This window comes from Dermacentor albipictus, chromosome 7, assembly GCF_038994185.2.
Source record: "Dermacentor albipictus isolate Rhodes 1998 colony chromosome 7, USDA_Dalb.pri_finalv2, whole genome shotgun sequence".
Taxonomy (NCBI): Eukaryota; Metazoa; Arthropoda; class Arachnida; order Ixodida; family Ixodidae; genus Dermacentor; species Dermacentor albipictus.
Window position 1 is genome coordinate 137,204,789 of NC_091827.1, and position 27,031 is coordinate 137,231,819.

The 27,031-nt window shown below is 47.5% G+C and overlaps 1 pseudogene; it reads right to left on the bottom strand.

Annotated features, from left to right (window-relative positions):
• Positions 1-19,354: 19,354 nt before the first annotated feature.
• LOC139047931 (uncharacterized) overlaps positions 19,355-27,031 on the bottom strand; it is an 86,052-nt pseudogene continuing 78,375 nt past the window's right edge.

Below are 27,031 nucleotides of genomic sequence, written 5' to 3' on the forward strand. Positions count from 1 at the left end.
AGCTGAAATATGGCGATTTATCCTTGTTATACTTCTTGATTCCTGAGCCTAGTAACGCGCCGAGAACGTGCAGACGCACTCGGCGGATACACTTGGCCTAAGCTTCGGTGGGGGCCAATGTTGGCGCCTTTTTCTTGACGATCTTTTCAGTCAGCTGTTTCGATGCACTTTGTTTGCGATTAGGCGGAAAAGCTGTCCACAAGCGATGCAAAAGCGTCCGCGGTCGATCGACGATACGGTAGGCATGTCGCCTGCAAAAACAAAGTGCGGCTTCGCCGCATAGATTTGGTTGCTTCCCAGGCAAGATGGCGGACCTACGCGCAACTCTGCTACCTTTGGTAGCATATACAGTAACTCTAGGCCGACAGTGTCGCGCACGCCACCCCGCGAGCGCGACAGAAAGGGGCCAGGTGCCGCGGCGGAGTTTGACAACTGAAAATAATCTAGTAACGTTGGCCTCGCCTAAGTCACTTGTCACAGGACCGCACCAAGCACTACTTAACCGGGAATGGAATGGCGCCCAACGTATGGAATGGAATGGAATGGTGAATGGAATGGCGCCGTGCGGCACGGCACCGCTCGGCACACCATGCTAATCCACGTATCGTTCCAGGTGCTGCTATGCTGGCCCCTTGTTCTCCCGTGCACATTACCGGACCCGTTACCATTGCCGACGCCATCTTCTGTCGACGCAACTGAACCCATCGCCACCAACCAACCCTTCTCCGCCACCTTTCCTACATCCAGTTCCAGCGCGCACGGAAGTGCCCGTCTGGCAACACCCCGCCTCGCCTACGTCACTTGTCACAGGACCGCATTAAGCACTACTTAACCGGGATTGGAATGGCGCCTACGTGAGGCACGACACCGCTCGGCACACCATGCTGATCCACGTATCGTTCCAGGTTTATTACCTCGGCAACTCAAAGGATTTTCGTAGTAGTGACCACTTTCTCATTGCGGTGTCTTGCCCCATTCACGTAAATTGGCGCTTTGTGATTTGTTTACGTTGTGACATGATTGCTTTTGAACTGCTTTCAGAGCTTATACTGTTATTGTCAGGTGATGTCGAGTTGAATCCAGGCCCACTCGCTGCTACCGACCTCACCCCTTTGTTAGAGGCAATTCGAGCAGAAATCGTAGAAATACGAGCATTTCAAGCAAACCAAGACAAGATATTATTGTCCCTTCAATCACACGTAACACTGCTGGAATGCACCAGACAAACACCAGGCAATGATTCTTCAAAATCCCAAACAACTCAGATCCGCAACGATATTGCAGCCCTAAAAACTGCAAGCATAAATACTAGTAATAGGGTGCGACGAAGTAATTACTATTCTTAGGATTAGACGACTGTGTCGGTGAGTCATGGAAGGAGTCCGAAGATAAAATACTGGCATTGTGCGCAGATAATCTGAACATTAAATTAGAACCCAACTCTATTGAGCGAGCGCACCGAATTGGTAATTTTTCCGAATCAAAGAAGCGGCCTATCATTGCAAAATTCACCCATTTTAAGACAAAGGACAACATTCTGTCTCATGGACGAAAATTAAAAGATACCAGCTATGCCATCAGAGAAGACTTCGAGGCTACCACGCGCGCGTCTAGATCTAAACTATCACAGTTCGCCCGAACTCAGAAATGTGCATTCAAACTCAGTTTCGATAAACTTCATATCGGTAGTAAGTGTTTTTTCTATGACATCGCGTCTTCTAAAGTTGAGGAATACACATCACCAATGCGTCATGCGTACACGCAAACTATAAATTCTGTAAGTACACCCACAGCCTTGACCAAATGATGCCTCAAGAATACTATCTCAAGTTCCACTCCCAAAAGGCTGCCTAAGTTTTTGAATTTCAACATAGCGTTCACTAACATACGAAGTGTAGTGCCAAAGTGAGATCAGTTACACAGCTATATTAGCGACACAAAATCCGATATCATCTTGCTAACAGAAACGTGGCTGAGCTCGGACATAGACGATAACGAAGTTTTTCCGTCTACCACTAACTTCACATTATACCGTAACGATAGGCAAGGCCGAAGGGGAGGAGGCGTTCTTATCGCTCTTAGAAAGACATTATCATCTTACCTACTATGTCAGGATAGTAACATTGAACTTTCATGGGTATGTGTCTATAACAATACGATAAGAACAGTTTTTGGAATTTGTTATTGACCACCTGATAAACAGCAAGCTTTCATTGATTTGCTGTCCCAATCCCTAGCAAACATTAAACACAAGCTGCCGAATGCACCAGTTTTTCTTTTCGAATATTTTAATTACCCCCAGATTAACTGGAGGTAATTAAACAGGGGTAATTAAACAGGGGGTATCAACAGGGACCTTATCCACTGAAGCAATGCAGTTTCTTGAAGTAACAGAAGACTTCAACCTCCAGCAGATGATAGCATGCCCCATCAGAGGCGATAACATACTCGACTTACTTCTTACATGTCACCCGGACAACATTTCGGCCATTACCGCGATACCTGGCTTCTGCGATCATTGTCTCCTGCACGTTGTTATTCGTCTTCCCCTGAGTAAGAAATCATCTACCCAAAAACTAATCTTTGACTACCGGAGAGGTAACTATGAGGCCATAAACAGTGGACTAGAGTCATTTTGGCAAAACTTTCAGATCTTTCGTCACGCTCAGTGAACTCCAACTGGGAGCTATTTAGAAACGCAATGTTAAAGCTAAAAGATAAGTACATACCCACTATTGTCGTAAAATCAGACTATAACAACCATTGGTTTACTAAACGTGTAAAATCTCTTAAACGTAAAAAACATCTCTACAGGAAAGCAAATCAGAGTTATAGCACTGCAGCGTGGGAAAGGTATCGCGCATGCGTAAAACTGTATATTCAGGAGGTTAGTCAAGCTAAAGATAAATTTAACAGTCTCGATCTACTCTCCATTCTCCGATCAAATCCAAATAAATTTGGGCGCATGCTCTGCACTAAAGACAGATCTAACACCATCGAACTCGTTGACCTCGATGGTGAACCTATCCATAATGATGAATGCGCAACTGCCCTAAATAACTACTTTTCTTCTTTATTTACTGCTCCCATTCACGTACCTGACCTGCCCACACTTACTGCTTCAGTGCAAACTATGCCAGACCTATAGACATATACGCGGAGGGCATATTTAACTTAATCAATAGCCTTAAACCATCATCTTCCGCTGGCTGTGATACTATTAGTAGTAAACTTCTGAAGAACACCTCTCATGTATCAGCACAAATACTCTGCGTACTATTCAAACAATCGCTAGAAACGGGGACTGTTCCAGGTGACTGGAAGAAAGCTAATATCTTGCCCATTTTTAAATCAGGTGACCGCTCAAACCTTACCAATTACCGCCCAATCTCCGTTACAAGCATCTCCTCAAAATTACTTGAACACATTATAGCCTCAAACCTAATGAAATTCCTTGAAAGCAATAATTTTTTCTACCCATTTCAGCATGGTTTCCGAAAACACTTATCGTGTGATTGCCAACTCGCCGAATTCACCCACGACATTCTGCTTATCATGGACAGGAACCTGCAGATCGACGCCGTTTTCTTAGATTACTCAAAAGCTTTTGACAAGGTGCCTCACAAGCTCCTAATGCAAAAACTATCTGGACTTGGAATCTGTAATAACTTACTCAGATGGATCGAACAATTCCTATCCTGGCGCACGCAATAACACCTCCACAAACAATCACCGCTCACATCTTACCGATGTGACTTCGGGCGCCCCTCAGGGCGCCTGTCTGTCCCCTTTATTATTTGTAATCTATTAGACGACTTGCCTGCTAGCATACATTGTAAACTACGGCTTTTCGCAGACGACTGCGTAGTTGACAACGCTGTTAACTCCTCTGACGATGTTCTTTGCCTGCAGCGTGACCTCGATGCCATCTCATTATGGTGCGAAAAATGGCACATGCCTCTCAACTTATCGAAATGCAAATCTATGTCTTTTACCCGAGAACGCAGTCCTTTTCAGTCCACTTATCGCATAAGCTCTGTCAACATCAGCGCCACTTCATCTTACAAGTACCTGAGTCTTATTTTGACTTCATCACTCTCTTGGATAACACATATCGAAACAATACCTCGAAAAGCTGCGCGCTCACTCGGGTATCTACAAAGAAATCTAAAGAAGGCATCCCCAGAGGTAAAGAAGTTGACGTACTTGACATTTGTCCGTTGACAACTCGAATTTGCCTCTGCTGTGTGGCATCCATCTCAAGATTACCTAGTCTCATCATTGGAATCCGTTCAAAACCGAGCCGCTCGCTTCATCACTTCACATTATTCACGGTACACTAGTGTCACTTCTTTCCCCTCCCTTGTTGATCGCCCTCAGAAACAAGGGTGCACCGAAGATGTCTTCAAGTTTTTCGGACACCAAATCAAGAATTTTCCCCGCTTCCACGTTATTCATTCTGAAAAGCCAAACAGAGCAGTGCGAACCATTTCACCATTCCTTGTCTCAAAGTTGTTGACTAATGTTTTTGGTCCAGGTTACAAGGTGTCGAGGATGGCAAGCGGTGACGTCCTCTTGGAGCTCCGTGATTTGAAACAATATGAAAAACTACCGAAACTAGTGTCATTTGGCGAGACCCACATAACAGTAAACCCGCTGTGATGACCCTAATATGGGGGCAAAGGTTCGTGCACTCAAATGTTTTAACGGTTCTCTTAGGCGGAGCCTCCGAGAACCCATTTGAGGACAAAGCCGTTGGTTTGAACACACACACAAACTTTTAATGGAATTAAAAAAGGCTAAAAAATAAATAGAAGAAAATAGCAAACATAAAAGAAACACTCAAATACACATCAAGACACACATTTGGGGCTAGTATGGAGCTAAGTAGTGCGCGAGTCCGGGCTTGCCACGACGGCAGGGAAACATAACAGTCTCGAAGGTGCGACGCTGTGGCGCCGGTCTCACCAAAAGTCGTGGTCTAAGTTGGTTGACCGGGCGACCGGAGCTGTCCAGCTCTGTCTCGGAGAAGTAAACCAGGCGGCTTGGTGGCACGAGCAGACGGCGGCGGCGTTCTGGCCGTGCAGCTGGGTGTAGAGCTGGGGCCCGTAGCCCGACTGCTCTCGTCCTGCCCACGGGCACAGAAGCTCGAATGCCGGCCTCGGGCAGTAGGCGGCACGACAGACGGGGGTGGCGTTCTGGCAGGGCAGCTGGCGTAGAACTCGGGCCCGTAGCCCGACTGTTCTCGTCGTGCCCACGAGCACAGAAGCTCACCGGCCTTGAGGAGCTGGCGGCAAGCTCGGGTCGACGGGCGTCGCACAGGAACAGGTTGGCAGGAGGCCCCGGTCGGGTGAAGTCCTGGTGGCTCGGGTAACCCGATGGCCCGTCTTCAACGCCCGCTCCGGTGGTTGACCTCCTCCTGCCGTCGCTTCCTGGAACCCTCCTGGCGTCTCCCCTGCGTCTCCTCCTGCCAGCGCACGACGCTTTTTCTTCTCTCTGGCCGATTAGGCATTCTCCGATTGGCTGCCTGACGCCCCGTGTTCTTTCCTAATTGGTTTGCTTTTCTTCTTTTAGTTGTTTTTTTGGCGCCGCGCGTTCACGTGCCGGACGCTCTTCGGCGTTGTCCTTTTTCTCCTTCCAGCACGGAATTTTCTTCGACGCGCGCACTCCTTGTCGTCTGCTCCTGACCGTCCCGATCACCGCACCATGTCGCGCACCACACATCACACCCGCACCGTACAATGAACACCACCCGCGGTGTTGTGTCGGATGATGACTTGCTTGAGCTGACTGAAGCAGAACTCGTGGACGGCGTCAGCGAATAAAATGTTATCAATGTCAGAAGAATTAAGATGAGGCGAGGTGCTAAAGAAATTCAGAGGAAGCACTTAATAATCACCATTGGTCGAAGTGTCCTGCCAAACGTGCCAAATCCGTACGTGCCAAATCCCCTTCGATGTTTCAAATGCCAGCGTTTCGGCCACAGTTCGCAGAGCTGTCGGGGCCGTCAAACATGTGCAAAATGCAGTGCCCTTGAACACACCACTGAAACTTGTGAGAACCCTCTCCACTGTGTAAACTGTGATGGGGAGCACGCCGCGTACTCGCGGTCGTGCCCCTCCTGGAAGAAGGAAAAAGAAATTGTAACGATCAAAGTAAAAGAGAATATATCGTTCAAAGAGGCGCGCAGGCGGGTAGCATACCTGCCAAAGAAAAGCTTTGCCGAAGCGGCGCGTCAGGGGGCAGCGTCACAACGGCCTCCGGCGGCTGTCCGACCAACAAGCAGTGAGTCGGCAGTTACGCAATCTGCCCCCGCGGCGGTTGCAGCTAGCGCTGCTCCGTCAACCGAGGAGAAGAGACCATCGACCCCGAAGGTGGGCGCAGCCGAGGCTGCCTCAACCTCCCAGGTCCCTTCGAGCGTTGGCAACGGCTGGCGCAGCCAAATCCCCCAGGGAGCCCCATCGACCTCCCCGCTGGTGGGCGCAGGGGTCTTGCCCTCCAAGGCGGGACTCTCCCTGGTAACTTCTCGCTCGCAAGAGCACGTGTCCGGCGCCTCACAAGAGGCAATGGACACTACACCTATCCTCAAAGGGCGCCAAGCGCCTCCCTCGAACGCTTCAGAAAGGGCAAAACCCCGATTACAGGGCCTCGAAAGAGCCCTGTAACCTAATCCCTGAAATCTCTGTAATTAATACTTCTGTTTCCGTACACACAGCACCTATTTACTTCAAATATGGATACACAGATAATTCAGTGGAACGTCAGAGGTCTTCTTAGAAACCTTGATGATGTGCAGGAACTCATTTACAAACACAATCCAAAAGTGCTGTGTCTACAGGAAACACACTTAAAATCGAAATACACAAATTTTCTCCTACAGTATGTTACGTTTCGCAGAGATCGCGATGATGCTCTCGCATCATCGGGCGGTGTTGCCATTGTTATTCAGAAAGGCATAGCGTGCCAACGTTTGTAACTATACAAACGCCTCTTGAAGCAGTGGCGGTTTGTGCTGTTCTCCTAAACAAAGTTATCACTGTCTGCTCGCTCTACATACCCCCACATTACAAATTAACTAAACATGAATTTCAGTCCTTCATAGATGCATTGCCAGAACCTTACATTGTCCTTGGGGATTTCAATGCGCACAACTGCCTGTGAGGCGACTCTCGTATAGATGAGCGCGGTCATCTTGTTGAACAGTTCCTCTCCTCTTCTGGTGCGTGTCTGCTGAATAAGAAGGCACCCACATATTATTCTCTCGCAAACAGAACATTTTCTTCAATTAACCTCAGCCTAATTTCCCCGTGTATACTGCCTGAACTCGAGTGGGAAATTACCAACAATCCTTACGGGAGCGACCACTTCCCCATACTGCTAAAATCACCTAAAGAAAACGAGTATCCACCACAGGCTCCTAGGTGAAGATTGAGACAGCTGCTTGGGAAAAATTTCGGAATGTCTTCGTTAGGAATTGATGCTGCAGTGGAGTATTTTACAGCCTTCATAATAGATGCCGGATATAAATGCATATCGGAAGTAAATGGCTTGGCATGTAAACGGTGTTTCCCGTGGTGGAACGACGAATGTAGGATCGCTCGAAAGAAACAGAACAAAGCGTGGGGTTGCTACGCGCCTCTCCCACTGCGAAGAATCTTGTTAACTTTAAGAAAGCAAAGTCCCAAGACAGGAGAACGCGCCGACTGGCCAGAAGAGAGAGCTGGCAAAGGTTTTTATCGGACATCAACTCGTATACAGATGAGGCCAAAGTATGGAACAGGGTTAATAGAATAAGAGGGCGGCAAACATATTCACTCCCTTTGGTAAACACAGAAGGCGATACCCTGGAAGCTCAGGCAGACTCACTTGGAGAGCAATTTGAGCGCGTGTCGAGCTCAATCCACTATTCCCAATCCTTTTTTAAACTTAAAGAAATAGAAGAACGTAAGCCAATCTTACGAAAATCTAGACAGAATGAACCGTATAACCAGCCAAAAGGCGGTAGGGCCAACGGCCCTACCGCCTTTTTTTCTTTGTATATTTGGGCTATAAAAATCGGGACGACATGCTATCCCTCAGACTTGACTGAAATCAGGATTGCTGATAGATCAGTGAGCCTCCGTACTATGTACGTTAAAACGAGTCTGGGCTCTAACAGTCATTGAGACAGTCGAAGAGTGAGACTTAGTTTCTCAATTGTTCAAGTTTGTAATGTATTTGTTTTACCTGCCATGTATATAGAAAAGTTTACCTATAAATGTTTCTTTTACATCTGATCTCATCGTTTCCTGCCTGCGTTTGATCAACAACTGCTGATCATCGTCCGAGAAGCTTCAAGTTCCAACGGTGAAGCGAGGACAGAGAACGAACGAAACTTTACTGGCGCAGCACGACAGGATCGGCAAGCCCCACAACGAGCAACGAGCAGCGAGCCAGGCGCAAGGAATCAGAGGGCCACCAGCGAATTCCGCAAGGGGTGCAATTCATCTGGACAAGGACGTCAGGCAGCGCCCCCAGCTGCAGCGGGTGAGCGGGATTCCTTGCGTTTTGTCTAGGTTGGCATGGCTGTTGTTCAGTGAGGTTAATGGTGTTCACGCGCAGAACAACAAATGCGATTGAGGCTAACGTAAACAGTGATACGGCATCTGAACAAACAGAGTCAGAGACGGCAGGAACTGCAAAGCGTTGGAGAGACTGAGCCTGAGACGTCGGATACTGAAATGGATAGTGAGGCGCAAGGCGCTGCGCAGGCTCCGAGCACGACGGATCCAGAAGCCATGGCGGTGAGATGCTTGGAGCTGGAGCTGGAAAAGGTGCTCCTGCAGCTAGAGTGCGAGCGCATTGCTTTACGGAGAGTGGAGCTTGAGCAGTCGGGCAGGCCGCCTTCAGTGTCGGAAGGAAGCGATCGCCACCGTGACATCACGGATGGAATAGCGCAATGTGCTAAAGTGCTTAAGGCATACTGGTTGCCTTGTGACGCTGACGTTCCGATATGGTTTGAGGAGGTTGAAAAGTTGTTTTCATCTTTTCAAGTACCAGAACACAGCCGTGTACATTTGATCATGCCTGCGCTGGCCGAGTGGGTTCGTTATCTGTTGCGTGGCCTCAATGACGAGGAATGTACTGATTATGAGACTGTAAAGAAGGCGGTATTAGATGAACTTAAACTCACGCCAGCTAAATACTTGGAGAGGTTTGAAAAGGCATCTAAACGAAAGGAGAAAACTTGGGCTCAGTTCGCGTCCCGCGCTAGAACTTATTTGGCATATTACCTTCAATCTCGCAATGCAAACACCAAAGAAGCTATGACGGAGCTTATGGTCGCTGACCGTATGAAAGCTAGTCTAAGCTCAGAAGCCCTTGAATATGTTCTTTTGCGGGAGGGCGAAGATTGGTTTAAGCCAGTGGAGGTGGCGAAAGTGCTCGAGACTTTCGAGTAAGCTAAAGGGAAAGGACGAGCAACTAAGCCAGCCGCAACAGCATCACTGCTGCAGCACGCAAAACTAGCTAGCCCGCAGAGGACAAATTTAAAATGCCACATGTGTCATGTACAGGGTCACCTAGCCAGAGACTGCCCAAAAGCTTCAGATAAAGAACCGCAGGGGAAAGCGCCGACTGTGCAAAAACAAATGGTACAGAAGGTTGCTGTTGTAAGTGAAGAACTTCCACCAGAGCAAGAAAGGGTGCTAAGCGCTAAAGTACAAGTCTTAGCTCAAAATGCTAGTTCAGGGAGGTCAAAGCTGGACCTTATCCCTATCATGTGTGGGGGTATAGCAACAGAAGCTGTGTTGGACACAGGTAGTGAGATAACGGTAGTCCGTAAAAGTATGTTGCCCGTCGTTTTACAGGAGCCATCGGGAACAGTAAGACTCGAGTCGGCATTCGGAAACACCATTCGAGCTAACCTAGCTACGCTGCCCGTAGGCATGCATCGCCCGGGGGCTGTGATACAACCGCAGAGGATCGATCTGGTGTGCGCGGTTACAGACGAACTTGCAAACGGGGTTGACTGCCTGCTGTCAAAGGAAGATTGGGAACTACTGCCGGCTCAGGAAAAAGAGGAGTTTGGAGAAAAAAATATTCCGCGGGTAGCCAATTCCGTTGGGGTCCAATCAGTCGAAATGGTCGATAACACGAAGCCAGACTGCGGTCTAAGTTGCGAAGAAACGACAGATGAAATGCTTAAATTGCAAGGGAATAGTTTTATACAAGATGTAAATGGGGTGCCCAGTCAGCGGGAGGGATTTCGAGCTGCTCAGCTTGCCGATGAAAGCCTGAAAAAGGCCTGGAATGATGCGAGAAACGGCAAAGCTGGCATGTTCGTGTCAGACGGACTTTTGTACCATTGGGATTCCTTAGCAGGAGTCAAAGTGAGACAACTGGTCCTACCAGAAGAAAGACGCAATGAGGCAGTGGCGCTCCTATCCCTGACAGCGAGGGCCACATGCGAGGCTTTACTGGAAATTTTCAGTCGTACTGGAGTGCCGGGAACGATCTGTTCAGACCAAGGTACTAACTTTAAATCTCAACTGACACAGTTAATGTTAGAAAAACTGGGCTGTTCACCCAGTTTCTCCACTGCCGAACACCCTGAGGGCAGCGGAGTGGTTGAGAGATGGAACAGAGTCCGCAAAAATATGTTGTATCATGTAATGGAATGGGACCGAAGAAAGTGGGACAAGCTGATCCCATTTGTTCTGTGGGCGTATCACGAAGAGCCGCATGATACCACCGGGGTGGCGCCGTTCAGGCTATTGTACGGTACAAACCCAAATGGGTCCCTATCAATATTGCAGTAAACTTGGACGGGTGAAATTGATGATGTGTGGTGCTTTATGGCGCAAGGGCCAGGTTTGGCCAAAGAGCGCCATGACAAAGATAATGTTAACAGTGCATGGTGAATGGTGTAGACAATGAATTATACAATGAATTTCTCATGGTATATGTGACATGGCTGTAAAAAGGCCTAAAATCTGTTGCCGTGGATGGCGTAAAATATACAGTTGCTAAAATAATGACACTGACCAAGTAGTGCTGTGAGCTATGGTAATGGGGTTTCATTAAAAGCATGATGCGATACAACGTAACATAGACACGTTAGCTTCAAGAAAGCCTTTGAGTCCAGGGCTGGCATACGCGCGCAAAAATTCCCTCGCCAAATGATTTCCAGCGTATCTGTTTCGGCTAAAAACTCTAAAACTAGTTTCGGATTAAAAAGCGGTTCATTGCTAAGAAAAAATTTCGGGTGAAGAGGAATATTCTCTCGATATGGAGAAATGAAATACTTTTTTCTCTGTGCTTCTATTGCAGGGCATTGAATAAGGACGTGCAGCACTGTGAGATTTTGGCTGCACTTACTACAAGTAGGGGGATACCCCCCAGTCAAGAGGTAAGAATGAGTGCCGTAAGTGTGTCCTATTCTTAATCGGCAAAGGAGCACTTCGTTATATCGTGATGTTCTCTCCGATACCCAATATCCTAATTTGGGTTTTATCGAGTGCAGTTTATTTGATATCTTAGCCTTCCACTGCTGCTGCCAGTGGATTTTCAGTTTGTGACGCAAGTATGCGTTGAGACCTGTAGCAGGGATGGGTATGTTTATGTCTGTGTCACTAAAAGCTACCGAAGTAACTTTCGCGTCAGCAGCTTCGTTGCCTTTTATGCCACAGTGGCCAGGTACCCAGCATAGGATGATCATTTGCTTAGCACTATAAGCTGAGCACAGTAATGTATACAATTGGTTAAAGACAGTGTTGTTATGTTTACGTACATTCATAAGGGTTTGCACTACACTCAATGAGTCTGTGAACACTATAGCCTTTGTAAGATTCGATTGCCTGATGTGCTTCACTGCAGAGAGTATTGCATATGCTTCCGCTGTAAAGATACATGTATATGGGTTCAATGTACCGAATATTAAGTATTCTGATCCTAGTGCTGAGAAAGCAACACCAGAAGACGACTTAGAGGCATCTGTGTAAAATTCAGCACAAGAATATTTCTCCTGAAGCTCAAGAAAATGTGACCGTATCTGTGCCTCAGGTGCTCGTTTTGTTATTTCTGCAAACGAGACATCACATTCGATAGACTGCCACTCCCACGGCGGTGGAAGCCGCGTAGTTGCCATTATGACATTCTCTAAAATCGGCGCACCTGTTTCCTCGGACCATGCTTCCAACCGAAGGGACAGAGGAGGTCTAGTGCCTGGGCGGTTGCGGAAAAGCCGTAGACAGGTCGTGAATAACTGAATGGCACGGATGATTGAAATTTGATTTGACCTTAAGGGCGTAAAAGAGAGTTAAATGCGTTCTTTAGAGATGTAGGGACCATTCGTTCGATTCAGCATACAGTCTTTCTACAGGGCTAGTCCTGAAGGCACCAGTAGCAAGACGGATACCCAAGTGGTTGACGGAATCGAGCATCTTCAAAGCACTAGGCGTGGCAGAGTTATACACAATGGCTCCGTAGTCAAGGCGTGACCGTATAAGGCTTTTGTACAAGCTCAAGAGGCATCTTCTGTCACTTCCCCAAGATGTGCGGGACAAGAGCTTCAGTAGATTCATCGTCCTCAAGCATTTCATTTTCAAATATTTTAGGTGTGGGATAAAAGTTAGTTTGGAGTCTAAAATGAGGCCTAGAAATCTATGTTCATGGCTAACAGATAGCCGTTCCCCTTTAATATCAATAACGGGCTCCGGTATTACCCCTCTCTTATTGGAGAAAAGACTGCATGTACTTTTTTCAGGGTTCAGCCTAAAGCCGTTCTCGTCTGCCCACTTAGACAACTTATTCAGGCCAAGCTGCACTTGTCGCTCGCAGATACTAAGATTACATGACTTGTACCCCATTTGGATATCATCCACGTGTACGGAATAAAACATTGTACGTGGTATGATAGTATGGAGCGAATTCATTTTTACAAGGAATAAAGTACAGCTCAGCACTCCACCTTGTGGCACACCTGTTTCCTGAGTAAATAGACGAGATAGGACATTACCAATACGAACATGAAATGTGCGGTTGCACAGATAACTTTGGATCACCTTTAGCAAGTTGCCTCGGACGCCCATTCCAGCTCATGAATAATTCCGAAACGCCAAGTGGTATCGTATGCTTTTTCCATGTCTAAAAATACCGATAAGAAAAACTGTTTGTGCACAAAGGCATCCCGGATATTTGTCTCGATACGGACAAGTTGATCTGTTGTGGATCTATGTTCCCTGGAGCCACACTGCAAAGGATCTAGTATCTTGTTACCTTCAAGAGAATGCACCAAGCGATGGTTAGTAATTTTCTCAAAAAACTTACATAGGCAGCTTGTTAGGGCTATAGGCTTATAGCTGCTGGCCAAAGACGGGTCCTTGCCGTCTTTCAGAATAGGAATTATGATTGCTTGCTTCCAGGTTGACGGGATGTAGCTAGCAGAGAATATGACGTTAAAAAGGGAGAGGAGTGTTTTGTGTGCTTCGGGATGCAGATGTTGAATCATCTCGTAAATTATTCGATAGGTTCCAGGAGCTGATTCATTACAACTATGTAGTGCAGCCTGAAATGCAGCCGTATTGAAAGGACGGTTGTACGATTCATCGCTCTTTCCTTTTAGGTCCAGAGGCAGTCTCTCAGCTTGTTTCTGGTATCTAAGGAATGCATCGGAGTAATGCAATGGGCTAGAAATGTTTTCAAAATGTGCCCCAAGAGAGTCAGCTTGGTCCTGAAGGGTATTTCCTTGCGTGTTTACTAAAGGTAGTGGATGAGTTTGCCGACCTTTGATTCTATTCACTCTGTTCCAGGCTTTTCTTTCGTCAGTATAAGAGTTGATGCTAGAAATATATCTTTGCCAGCTCTTCCTTTTGGCACGGCACCGCGTTCTTCTACCCTCAGACTTTATTTTCTTGAAAATGATCAAATTCTCCGTAGTTGGAGACTCTCGAAGGTTGTTCCAAGCTTTATTTTGATTTCTACGCGCTTTCTTGCAGTCATCGTTCCACCATGGAACACGTCGCTTACAGGACGATCCATTTGTTACGGGGATACATACTGACGCCGCATCAACTTTGAACGCTGTGAAATATGTCACTGCATCTTCGATAGATAGATTACAGATGTCATTCCAAGTCAAATGTGTTAGCTCCCTGTATCGTGTCCAATCAGCACAATCGACTTTCCACCGGGGGACATGTGGAGAGCACTCATGAGCTTTTGTTAGTTTTATGACAATGGGGAAATGGTCACTCCCATACGGATTCTCAATCACGTTCCAGTCCAGATGCGGCAAGCGTGAACTCGATGCAATGCTCAAATAAATAGATGAAAATGTTTTGTTTGCGACACTGTGAAATGTAGGATCTTTTCCATTCAGCAAGCAAGCATCTGTAGAGAGCAGGAAGTTTTCCACTAAGCGTCCTCTGGCATCACAACGGTGGCTTCCCCAAAGGGTGTTGTGTGCATTAAAATCTGCAAGGACAATGTAAGGTTCAGGAAGTTCATAGATAAAGGTGTCAAATTCTGTTTTTGACAGTTGGTAGTTCGGGGGGATATATACAGAGGTAATTGTAATCAGCTTATTAAACAGTACCGCACGGACTGCAACTGCCTCTAGGGGTGTTTTAAGCTGTAGTTGCCGACAAGCAACACCCTTATCTACAAAATTGCCACACCGCCAGACGAGGCAAATGCGTCGTTGCGGTCTTTTCGATAAACGGTATACTGCCGGAGAAAGTTCGTGCGTGAAGGATTAAGATGTGTTTCCTGGACACACAGCACCTTTGGATTGTACTTATTTAAGAGTTCGTAAATGTCGTCTAGGTTGTGGAGTAAACCCCTGACATTCCATTGTATTATCTGTGTATCCATAATGTGTGGATTTTGTGCTGTGTGTCTAAGAAATAGAGCTAAGCTCACGAAGCCTTTCCAGGCCCCTTGATGCGAGCTCTCTCTTTCTTCCCGGCGCGCTCGAGGGAGCCGCGCCGTTCCTTGGGCGTGATTTGTGCTCGTATCCATCACCTCGTCTGAGGCGGTGGATATTGCCCGCGGAGCGGGGATTTTCGCGGGGTTGGTTGGCCGATCTGCACGAGCAGTGGCCCTGGGTTCAACAGGCCCGGGGGCCTGCTGTTCCTCTTTTGCGGGGGCTGGAACAGCGCTGGCTGTTCCGGCCGGGGGGGCTGATGGCGTGACCGCCGTCACACTCCGTGTGACTTGGGCGGCCGCCGAATGATGTAGCGCTGCCCCCCGGCGCGCCACATCGGTGTAGGAAGGGCTAGACTGATTGTGGAGAGCGAAACGTTTACGTGCCTCTGGAAAAGATAGGTTTAGTTTGACTTTCAGTTCTATGATTTGTTTCTCTTTCTTCCACGAGGGGCACGATCGCGAGTAGGATGGGTGATCTCCTTTACAGTTGGCACAGCACATTGCTGAAGTGCAGATGTCTGAAGCGTGTTCTGTTGAACTACATTTAGCGCAAGTATCACGCCCTCTGCAGGTTTGCGACCCATGCCCAAAACGCTGACACTTGAAGCATCGACGCGGATTTGGGATGTATGGTCGAACACGTAGCTTGCAGTAGCCCGTTTCTATTGTTTCAGGCAGGTCACTGGTTCCGAAAGTAATGATTATGTGTTTGGTCGGTATTTGTTTGTCATCTCGCCTTAATGTTATTCTTTGCACTTTTACTACGTTCTGGTCTTGCCATCCTTCTAGTAGTTCGCTTTCACTCAGTTTGAGAAGGTCATCTTCTGAGACGACCCCGCGCACTGTGTTCATGGATCTGTGTGGGCCCACTGAGACTGGAATTTCCCCAAACGCTACAAGTTTCGAGAGCTTGTCATATTGTGCTTTGTCGCGAAGTTCCAGAAGAAGATCACCACTTCCCATCTTCGTTACTTTATAGCCTGGGCCACTTGATTCCGTGAGGCATTTTGCTACAACAAATGGTGAGATCATTCTGACTGTTTTGATATCGTGCTGATTGTGGACAACGTGGTACTTGGGAAAGGATTGCTTTGTTTGCATGAAAAACGTGAAAGTTTCATCGGTGCGCCCCCTCTTGAGGGAGCGATGAGGTAATGGTGGAAAGTTGCTTGCCATATAGCATTGGAAATTTCGGCGGCGATGGTGGCCACCCACCACCGAGCCCAACAAGGGGACGCTACAAGGTTGGAAGGATACCTGCAGACGCCAGCCATGCATCCCCGCTATAACCTAATATATATACCCAAGACTGGATATATTACACACGGTTAACCCTTCCCGCCAAGAAATACGGAAGTAATAAGAAGTGAAGAGGAGACAGGAAAGATGGAACAGTGGGAGAGAAAGACGAAGATTGGAGAGGAGGACAGGAAAAGGCGACTGCCGGTTTCCTGCAGGTGGGTCAGTCTGGAGGTGCCGTCTATTTGAAGCATAGGCCAAAGAGGTGTGCTGCCTCCGCCGGGGGGCCTTAAAGGTCCAAACACCCAGCATCGGCTCAACCTCCAGGATCCCCCTTTCCCCAGACACGGCTAAGCCGTGCACGGCTACACGCGGGAGGGTCCAACCCTCGTGTGCTCGGGTACGTGGTTTCGCAACACACCTAACGCCTGCTGACGCAGACGCCCCTGCGGGGTGGACGGGTGAAATTGCGGTGCCCTCAACTCTGAGAGAGAACTACGCCGACGTGGGGAGCCCGCTTACAGCTTTGACAAGGCGAGGGGTTCCTAATTCAATTCCATGGTCGGAAGATGCGCAGTGCGCGTTCGACAGTCAAAAAATAGCTCTCCGTCTGGCTGTCGCCATGAACACTCCTGAGCCTCATCAGCCGTACCGGCTATTCACTGATGCGTCGGCGACGGCGGCCGGTGCCTGTTTAGCTCAAATGTCAGCGGACGGAAAAGAAAAGCCGATCGCTTTTGCTAGCCATCGCTTGAACCCGACACAGGCGCGCTTGTCGACTATAGAGAGAGAAGCCTTTGCTATTATTTGGGCACTCAAGAAATTTGACTACTGTCTTTTGGGAGCAGTGGTGAATGTTGTCTCTGATCATAACCCATTGTCATATTTGACAACCAGCACCCCGAAGGGGGCCAATTTAGCAAGATGGGCGCTTTCACTACAGCGCTACAATGTAACGGTGCGTCAAGGCAAAGGAACATGTAACGCCAATGCTGATGCAATGTCAAGGCTCTCGAATCGTTTATGGGAGCCAATCGAGTAAAGAGCAGAAAAGAAAGGATAGACAGAAAGAGCCATGCCAGCTGGGACAGGCGTGAATGTTCCCGTTCACCCGAAGGATGTGTGCGTGCGACAGTTCAGCCTTGGTGGAACTTTCTGTGGTTGTTGTCGTCCACGTGTGTGAGGGTTATAAGACTGTGGACATACTATGTATGTACATATGTTACTTTGCTGCTGTTGTGCCGTGCAGTGTGTTGGAGTGTTCCTGTACATACATGAGCGTTTCTCTTGCATGCTCACTGTCATGAATGGGTTGAGCTTTCGCCCTTTTCTTTGATCGCTGTGAGAAAATTGTTTTTTTTTCGTGGTCCTTTCAGTTCATTTTCCTGTTCCTTACGGACTCCGCAGCACCCGTGTTGGGCAGCGTATGTCAATTTTCTTTGACGGAACCTTCAGAGCTTAAATTCTAGGACACAGCGCCCTTTGGCTCTTGTAGTATATCTGGGCACATTGTGAGCCCAGTATACTCTTCAGGAGGGACGTGTAAGGTCGCTCAAATTGTTCGTGTTCTTAAATGTCAGGAATCGGCCGTGTGCTTTGTGTATAGAGAGGGGGTTCTCTTCCCCTCATGTCAGCGGGGCGACAGTTGCTGTGTTATGTGGGGTCACAGGCACCGCGCGTTGTTGGGTGACGCGTCGCGGCAGGCGCCAGGAGGGCAGTGCCGATTCCGGGAAGTCGGTATTGTGCGCACGGTGTTGGCAGTCCGCCGACGGTCACACAGACCAGCCTTGAAAGGGACCGCTGTACAAGGTATTGTGGGTCTGGCGCCCGAGTGCCTGACTAATTGGAGGCGCCGCCGAGGTTAAGAAGGACTTAGCAACTCTGACCCCGTGCCGCATGCAGTGAGCATGAACCTGATCTTCTACGCGTCCGGAACGCAATCGCCAGCCTTGTTGTTGGGTGCGACTGCCTGTGTGGTGTCGAAGGCCAGCTTACAGTGCACGCTGTAGGAATGCGGTGCACACGAAAGAGTGCATTCGGACGACGGCGTCTTGGAAACACGCACTCGGAGAACTTTGTCTTGTAGACAATAAGTTTGAAGGACAAGGAGGGCCATCCGTCTCCCACACGGCCAAACTTTGAGTACAGCGCCACTACGTGGTGTGGATGCCCCTGCTTCCGAGACATTTGCGGCCTAGACGCCGTTGGGATTTGACGCGGTCTAGCGATAACTTGTTCGGGCCCGGCGTGTTTTGCTGAGCCCGTCACTAACTACGGAGAAATGAGAGGGCAACGGAGTTTTGGGGAAGAAGGAAAAGAGCTTTGTTTTCCAATATGTTTATTTTTAAGAGTTAGCCCATCCCTGTGGGTTGTGGCTTAACAAACGATTGACTATGATTGGCAACTGAACCTGTGGGACGGGCCAACGGCCCTACCGCCTTTTTTTCTTTGCATATTTGGACTATAAAAATCGGGAGGACATGCTGGCCCTCAGACTTGGCTGAAATCAGGATTGCTGATAGATCAGTGAGCCTCCGTACTATGTACGTTAAAACGAGTCTGGGCTCTAACAGTCATTGAGACAGTCGAAGAGTGAGACTTTGTTTCTCAATTGTTCAAGTTTGTAATGTATTTGTTTTACCTGCTATGTATATAGAAAAGTTTACCTATAAATATTTCTTGTACAGTCCCGGACAGAATATTATGGACCATGAAATCTAAGAAAAAGCTGAATATCTCCGCAACATCACAACGCAATCTGGTTTTTGCATTATGGACCTCGACTAGAATGTGCTAACAACGTTGTCGTGGGCAGTTTTACTGGTTACTGCTACAGGCTGCTCGGGAATTGAACGTTTTCGGAGATGCCGTGGTCCATTTTATTCTGTCCGCGACTGTACATCTGATCTCATCGTTTCCTGCGTGCGTTTGATCAACAACTGCCGATCATCGTCCGAGAAGCTTCAAGTTCCAACGGTGAAGCGAGGACAGAGAACGAACGAAACTTTACTCCACTCCTCGAGCTTCACCTAATGCATCCAACCAGGCTGTTACCACCTTGGTAGTGGCAGGTGATAGAATGTGACATATTCTTTTTAGAAGTAATAAAACAAGCACCAAAGATAGAAATCCGAATGCATTTTCTAGAACTCCAGCACAAGCACGCCTGCGCAGAGTTTACACAGGCGCTTCGAAGTCAAATGCCGGGGTGTCCTATGCTGCCTTCGGCCCATCCTTCTCGGAATCTGGTGTACTGCAACCGGAAACAAGTATCTTCACGGCCGAGGCCTACGCAGTACTGTCTTCTGCAAATCATATAAGAAAATCAAAACTTCAAAAATCAGCGATATATACAGACTCCCTAAGCGTCGTGAAGGCCTTGATGTCACTCTATTAGCCCCGAGAACGAACTACAGGGGCGCTGCGAGCGCCGCTCGCGTGATGTCAGGGCAAGGACTCGCGCCTGTCGTCTGCTACAGTTCGGGCGCTTTCTGGGGTGTTTTCGTTTGCGCGCCCTAGTTCTCTTTGCTTGTATACTTATGGCGGTCGTCTGAAATATATTTTTGCGACGTCTTCATTTGCGCAAATTTATTCAAAGAGCTCATTTCTTAGACGACAATGCAGCTCTCGAAGGCAACGCTGCACTGCCAGCCGAATTATCGCAGACCAGCCCATTGAGGGTTTTTCAATCGACAACCGCTAAAACATAGAAAATAAGAATCCATTTATGATACCATACCTGCCGCGGCGCATCAAATATGTCACAGACGCTGGCTATATATGACTTCTACAACAGTTACAATCCGCTAAAACTGGTTTGCTCACGACGAGTATTTCATGGTGTAATATAGAATTTTTGCGTTTCTTCACAGAAACGCTCGGCGGTAACACGAGGACTTAACTAATACTGCAGTTAGGTTCTACAAGCACAACTTGCTTCTTTGACTGCTTCTTAAAACTAGGCGGTTCTTCACGTGTTCAAACTTTATTTTGCCTGCAGTTGGGCGAGGTTCTCTTTTATGTACCGACGAAGCGAATAGTTCTCCGCTTGCACAATTAAACAACGCTGGATCGAGACATGGTGAGACAGAAAGTTCTTGAATTTTTATTTTCTAGGCAATCTTAGCTGCGCTGTAGTAGCTCGAGAATATTTTAGCCATTCCAATCGGAGCGGTAAAAACTGCTTTGTAGTGTAGTGAATTGTTGTTTAATTGTAGTGAACTGATGGGTTTCACGAAGAAAGCGTGCCTCGCCATACCGACAGTCGGTTGCTACCCTTGCGTGCTGCCGTTGCGTGATGGGTGTGCCATATTGTTGATAAAGGCTACTGAGGGCCACTATGAAACATTTAATCGCTTGCAATTGATTGGCTCTCGATCTTAATAACGAAACTTTTGTCTCAGGTGATTGCTACTACGGTATATGTGAATTAACTATGTAAATACTCTACATGACGCACCATCGTGTTAGCAGCCATGAGCGATTAGTTTTTTGAAGGCCTGTTTCAGAGAGGGGTGAAACTAGCAGCAAACTTTTTCATAAAAAATGGGCGCCTAACTCTTTCTTTTACGTATTAATAAATTGCCATATTTGGCTAGAACAACTCACTAGAGTAATAAGAATCACGATGACAGCTTCGCTGGGCAATGTCTTTCTAACACGGATGACATGCTGACGCTAATTACCAAGATTTTTCTTTCATTTAAAATGCAATGTCTCTCACAGCTAAATTCTAAGGGAATGTTAAGTGTTTAGCCAAGCATCGTACACAACTTCGAGTATTGAATTTGCAGGCATTCTTTTTACGCAAAATTTATGGACAGACACGGCGCATATATGCATTGTAAAACCAGTAGCCCCGTTGAACGCTACATAGCTTGCGATATCCAAGCCCCAACTTTTATTGACTCACGTGCTCACGTGCCATGCCAGAACTGTGGTTCAGGCATGACAGAAGAGAGAAGCCGACATAACCTTCAATAAGTGAGCCACCCATACCCCAAGCATACACGAAGGGAACGAGCGCGCGCGGACGCCGAGCGAGACGGAGCGAGCGGCGTCCTGGCCGTGACGTCACACGCGAGAGGGCGCCACTCCTAATTCTCGCCGCTAATAGACACAAAAATCCAGTACTTAACGAACTCTACACCGTCTTGTGTAAAGCGTACATATCTAACCAGCATATCATTATATGCAGGGTGCCTGGGCATAGGAGCATTGAGGGCAACGTTCTGGCGGATGAGATGGCCACGTCTATCGCATCACAAACCGTTAACCCTACCGCTGAGGTGCCTGTCACAGATCTGAGGCCTTTCTTGCGAAGGAGGCTGCGGGACCACTGGCAACGCATGTGGGACGCGAAAACGGAGAATAAGCTTCACCTAATACAGCCACAGTTATGACTCTGGCCCTCTACTACAAAATCGCGCCGAACAGATGTCCTAATCTGCCGTCTCAGAATAGGACACACATTTGCCACACACAATTTTCTACTTACTGGAAGCGAGCCACCAACCTGTGGTAGATGCGGGGAGAGGCTGTCCGTCCTCCACGTCCTCCTGGAGTGTCGGGAAGCCGAATCTGAGAGAAAGAGACATTTTCCTTTAGCATACCGGCAGCACATTCCTCTCCATCCTGCAATGTTTCTCGGTCCAGAACCGCTTTTTAATAAAGACACAGTCCTAGGTTTCCTCAGAGATGTGGCCTTACATGTTATTAGTCCCATATATTCGTAGCGCTTCCTCTCTTTAGAGGATGCCGCTGGGATATTCGTACTGTATAGCACATGCCTCCAGGCCCTTGTGTTTCAAGGGCTCTGGTGAGGCAGTTGTGCTTTAGTTATTTTTGCATATTACACGTTTCTTATATCACATCATTCTCCCACAGTGCAGTGTAAGGCTCACAGTACTGGTCATTAGACATGGCCATAATCTTATAGCACGTAGATTTTACGCACTGTACAGCGACTATTTTAGGCCCCTTTACAGCCAAGTCACATCTTCACAGAACTCATCATTCCACCACGAAATCAATAACACTGCCTTGGCGCTCTTTGGCCATACCTGGCTCTTGCGCCAGTAAAAACCACACATTCATTCATAGAAGTTGTGCAGCGTGGTGCCCTGAGGTTTTTGACAGCTGGAGGATTTCCTAAAAAGAAGTTAGTCGCCGTATGGCTGCCGTGTACGTTGAACATCGCATTTGATCGGCCACTGTGAAGCGTTCGAGCATACGGTTCAAAGAAGGACGGAAAAGTTGCTAAGCCGATCCTAGGCTGGGCCAAAGCCATCGTGCCATCAACCCTAACCAAATTGCAAAGTTTGATGAGCTGATGAAACAAGAACGGAGGATAAGCATCGATGAACTGACAGAGCGTGTGAACATCAGTGACGGTTCGATTCACGCCATAATTCATGAACATCTCGGTTATCTGCTCTTGTGTGCGCAATGGTTGCCCAATGGTTGCCAAACTACCGCCAGAAGACGAAGTTCAGCGCTGCCTTGACTCATCTGATCCGATATCACAATCAGGGTGACCACTTCTTGTCTCCATTTGTGATCGGGTACGAACCATGGTGCCACTTCTACGAGCCTGAAACACGACAGCAAAGCTTAGAGTGTAAACATTCGAATTCACCACCCCTAACAAAGGAAAGGTCGTCATTTCCGCTGGAAAGGTGTTGTTGACTTCTTTTTTCGATCGTCAGGGGCCATTACTGATAGAATTTGCTAAATCTTGAGAGACTATCAATTCGTTTCGTTATTGTAAATCAGCTGTAGATAAATTATTGTAGATCAGCTGCGTGTCACAATCAAGAAGAAACTATGTGGAAAATTGACGAATGGTGTTATCTTGTTCCACGACAATGCCGTCCCCTAGTCTCTGATGTGGTTAATACAGAACTATCAATGTTCAAGTGGGAAACGCTGCAACATCCGCCATACAGCCCAAATCTTTCGCCTTGCGACTTCCGCATTGTGGAGCATTTGAAAAAAAAATGAAAAATGCTCAAGCGAACCAGATTCGTGTCGGCCGATGACGTGAAAGAATCAGTTGCAGACTTTTTGAAGCAGCAACTCAAGGAATTTAGTGAGACGGGAATCACGCGACTCGTTAGACAATGGGACAAAGGTCTAAATGATCATGGAGACTACTTTTAAATAAGGTACCCCGTTTGTCATATATTCGCGTTGGCCGACTTTCATTTGACTCGCCCTCGTTTATTTTGCAGAACTCCTGCTTTTTATACGTGCTCTCTGTTGCGGCTGTAATTTCGGTGTAACTACTCACGATACACGACCGGTGACAGCTGCTCCTGCGTAATACATTGGAACAAATGACAGCGTCATTAAGATTTTTCACTCGCCGTTGCATATGTGCAAGAATCTAGACAATGTTCTTTAATGACAAAGTTTGATTACAATATTGGTCCTCAGCTTGTTAATTTCATGGCCTTTACATTTTTCATATCAGTGGCATGCACTGCCTTGCTGGTTTCGAACCACGGTGTAAGAGTAGTTTAGGTGAGAGAACGCCCACGCCCAGCGCCCTGCCATAACATTCTACTTCTGGAGGCAGCCGACAGATGGCGCGACCAACTTTCCCCCGCTATTCTCCGCTCCGCGAGCGACCGGGCCAGACCGGCGCGAGCGCTATACGTTGCGTTGGGCCTGTATTTCCTTGAACGGCGTGGTTAACTGGCCTTAAGATTTCCTCTTCTGGTATTCTACTTTGGGGATGTAAAGTGTCCTTTATTTATACAAAAACATTTCACCTCTTTTAAAGAAAGCGTCGAAATCAGTAGCTCGACGTGGCGTTGATGGCATGCATATGCGCTTAATAAAACACTGTCTTTCATTTCGCATTGTAGGCTTCGTACTAACTCTGCCGCTTATTACATATTGCCTTGTGCAAGGAAAAGACCCATACCAATGCCGAAAAGATACACGGGCGCACCGCCTCGGATGTTAGCGTGATATTACGATAACATGAATTATATCCATACTCGCCCCGCAAAGATGATGAAGACGCTTCACTGCATGAAAGTCGAAGCACTTAGAAATTTATTGAACAATTCTAACAGAAGCACAAGTCCGGAAACAACTGGTTAATGTGGGAGAATAAAGTGAGGGAAAATATGGCACGGCAAAGTAAATTTTAGCGCTCATGCAGTCGCTTCGAACCACGGGTTCACACAACTTTTGACAATTTTCGCAAGTCCTAGCTCTTTTTGTCTTTCTGGCCTTTCAACAGCCTGCAGCATTGACGCATACGCACGCACACGCAGTAGTGGATCAGTTGCGCAAGCATGTATTCTTTGTAAAGACTGCATGGAAATGTAAACCGGAACTTTTCCAGAACGGCATCAATTGTCCCATCGAACGTATGCCTGTCACTCGCATATTTTTCAATCTTCTGCTCACAGTATTTGAAGAGATCAAAAGGATGCATATTCGGGTGCGTCAGCCTGCCTCTCGTTTTTAAATTCACCAGGTCGGCTTCAGGCACGTTTGCGATCTCTTTTGTTTCCTCAAGCGCCTCCTTGCAAATCGTACAGCAGGCCTCATTTGCGAGTTTTCTTGAGACAAAGCCAGTGACGTAGTATACAATGCACTCTACAACGTCTACGTCGCAGTCGTTTAGCTCAAATATGTCATCACATTCCCAGCTGCCTTCTTTTATCAGCCCATCAAGCTTCTGCTTCAATTCTTGCAGTTTATTTGGCTGCTCCATACCTGAACTCTGATATAGCTGCCTTAAATCCGCCAGAGTAACAACGGCAGTCTGACTGTTATCAGGCGCTGCACAGTTTCCAAACTGCGGAGGTTTTAACAAAGAATACAAACTTAGCATGCGGTATAACTGCAAGAATGTGGGAAAGGTCGGATGTTCATTTTGACCTCCCGCCTGTCTGATTATGCCGAAAAAAGCATTCTAAGGAGTCATGGTTCATTTTGGCCGACAACACGTACTTGAAACTGCAGTCTTTTAGAAGGTAGGTAGAAAGTTGTTGGACAGATTTCAGCGTAACGCGCAAACCTTCGGCAGTCGACTGGGTCAAAAAGAGGTCTTTTGAAATGCCACCATTTACAGCCTGTTTTTCCCATGTGTCGAGCCATTCAGATGCAGTTTGGAGAGTAATGAAATCTCTGCTTCCTGGTCGAATGCCCTCTGCAGGGTACCGGCTGTTTAGAGCATCGATTAGGTCGTTCAAAAAAAAAAAGTGTAAATTGAGCTGTCGGTTCCGCGTCAGCCAACCTTGGCGCACCTCTGCGTGCATAAAACATGATTCCTTTGGCAACAGAATTGCTGAAAAGCTGTGTGGCCAGCTTCACCCTCATCTCCAGCATGTTGGACGGGTTTACATGGTTTTGTGCTTCTTGTAAGCAAGCTTGGGGCAGACTCAAAGCGCAACAGTGTTCTTGCTGTCGGCAACAAACACAGCGTCGTAGCACGACCATCTGATAATGTGGCCATCTTTTTTTAGAACTTTCTTGTCGTGCAGACGGTTCCTAATGCACTTAAAGAGATGGGGTGCGTCGGAAGAAACGTATACTTTTCTTGAAGTGTCCGTTGGGTGCTCAAAGCAGTTAACCACTTGTCCGAGTATTCCACTGATGCCGAGCTGTTTCCACATCGCGCGGTTAGGGGAAGCGCCGTCGCACACAACTCCGTCGACAAAGAAGCCGGCTTTCTCAAATGTACAATACACTGACTCAATAGTTGAGCAAGGATTGTTCCCTTTGTTGACTCTTTCGATTCAAACACAGCCACCAGCTTTAAATAATTTTCTCCGAAATGAGAAAAAGCAAAAACAAGACCATGATCCGCCAGCTCACTGCTTTGATTTTCTTTCTCCCCATGATCGACGAGAACAGCGTAGGTCATCGTTTTTGAGTTTACAGCCATTTCTTTCCTCACTTGAATTTCATCCATTATCAGCATTCCTCGGCGATGAAAGGGAGTTTCCTTAGAGACTTTGGGCTTCAAGACTTGCAAGAATTTTTCATCGAAACAACGTTTCAAGCACATCATGCTGATGTACTTCCTTACAGTACTAACACATGGCAAAGGCAAAATGTTGCTTCGTAAAAAAGAGTACGTAGCATGGCTGCGTATGTGTAGGAGTGACAAGACAATCCAGTCATCTGTGTATCGCCGGTTTCTTTTTGTTATGCTCTTGGCAGGTGAAATGCATTCCTCTAACAAAAGCAGGTGCGCAGGTGGCATATCCAGTGCCTGGAGTTTATCTTAGACATCTTCATCCTGCAATTTTGTTAGCTCTGTCCTGGTGTCCTGTATCTGCTTGATCAACAGTTTGTTGCGCTTAATAAGTCGCGCTCGTGACTGCTGGAGCGCCGATTTTGCCCGGCGCGAAGCTTTGAGCTTTTCCTGCTGGGAAGGCTGCACAGAAAGCCTTATGCGTTTCCATGGTCGCTCCTCTTGCGCTCTCGCAGCTCGGCGGTTGGCGTGCAACCTCAAGGTGTCAGCGAGACCGCTGCAGTGATGACATATGACTCCTCCAGGCAATAGTAGTAGGCACTTGTCGTGTCTTCAGCTCTTCTGGGAGTCTGCCGAAGCACACTCCGGATGCACCACTCGGGAAGTCCTTTAAACTCTGCCCTCCTTGGAACACGTTAAGGCTGTCCATGGTTTTGAGCATGACTTCGATATCAGATGGCGACGTGGCAAACGAACTTACACCAACAGCAGCACAATCAATTGGCCTGCCAGACATGCACCTCATCTGCGAGGTCACTCTTCTCACGCAAAGTCTGTCTGTTGAAAATTACTGAAGAACCGTCCCTTTGTCTGTGTATTACCTGTGCGTCAATAAACACAATGTCTCTCACCCTTTCAACGTCGCTGCGATGTGCTGCCCAT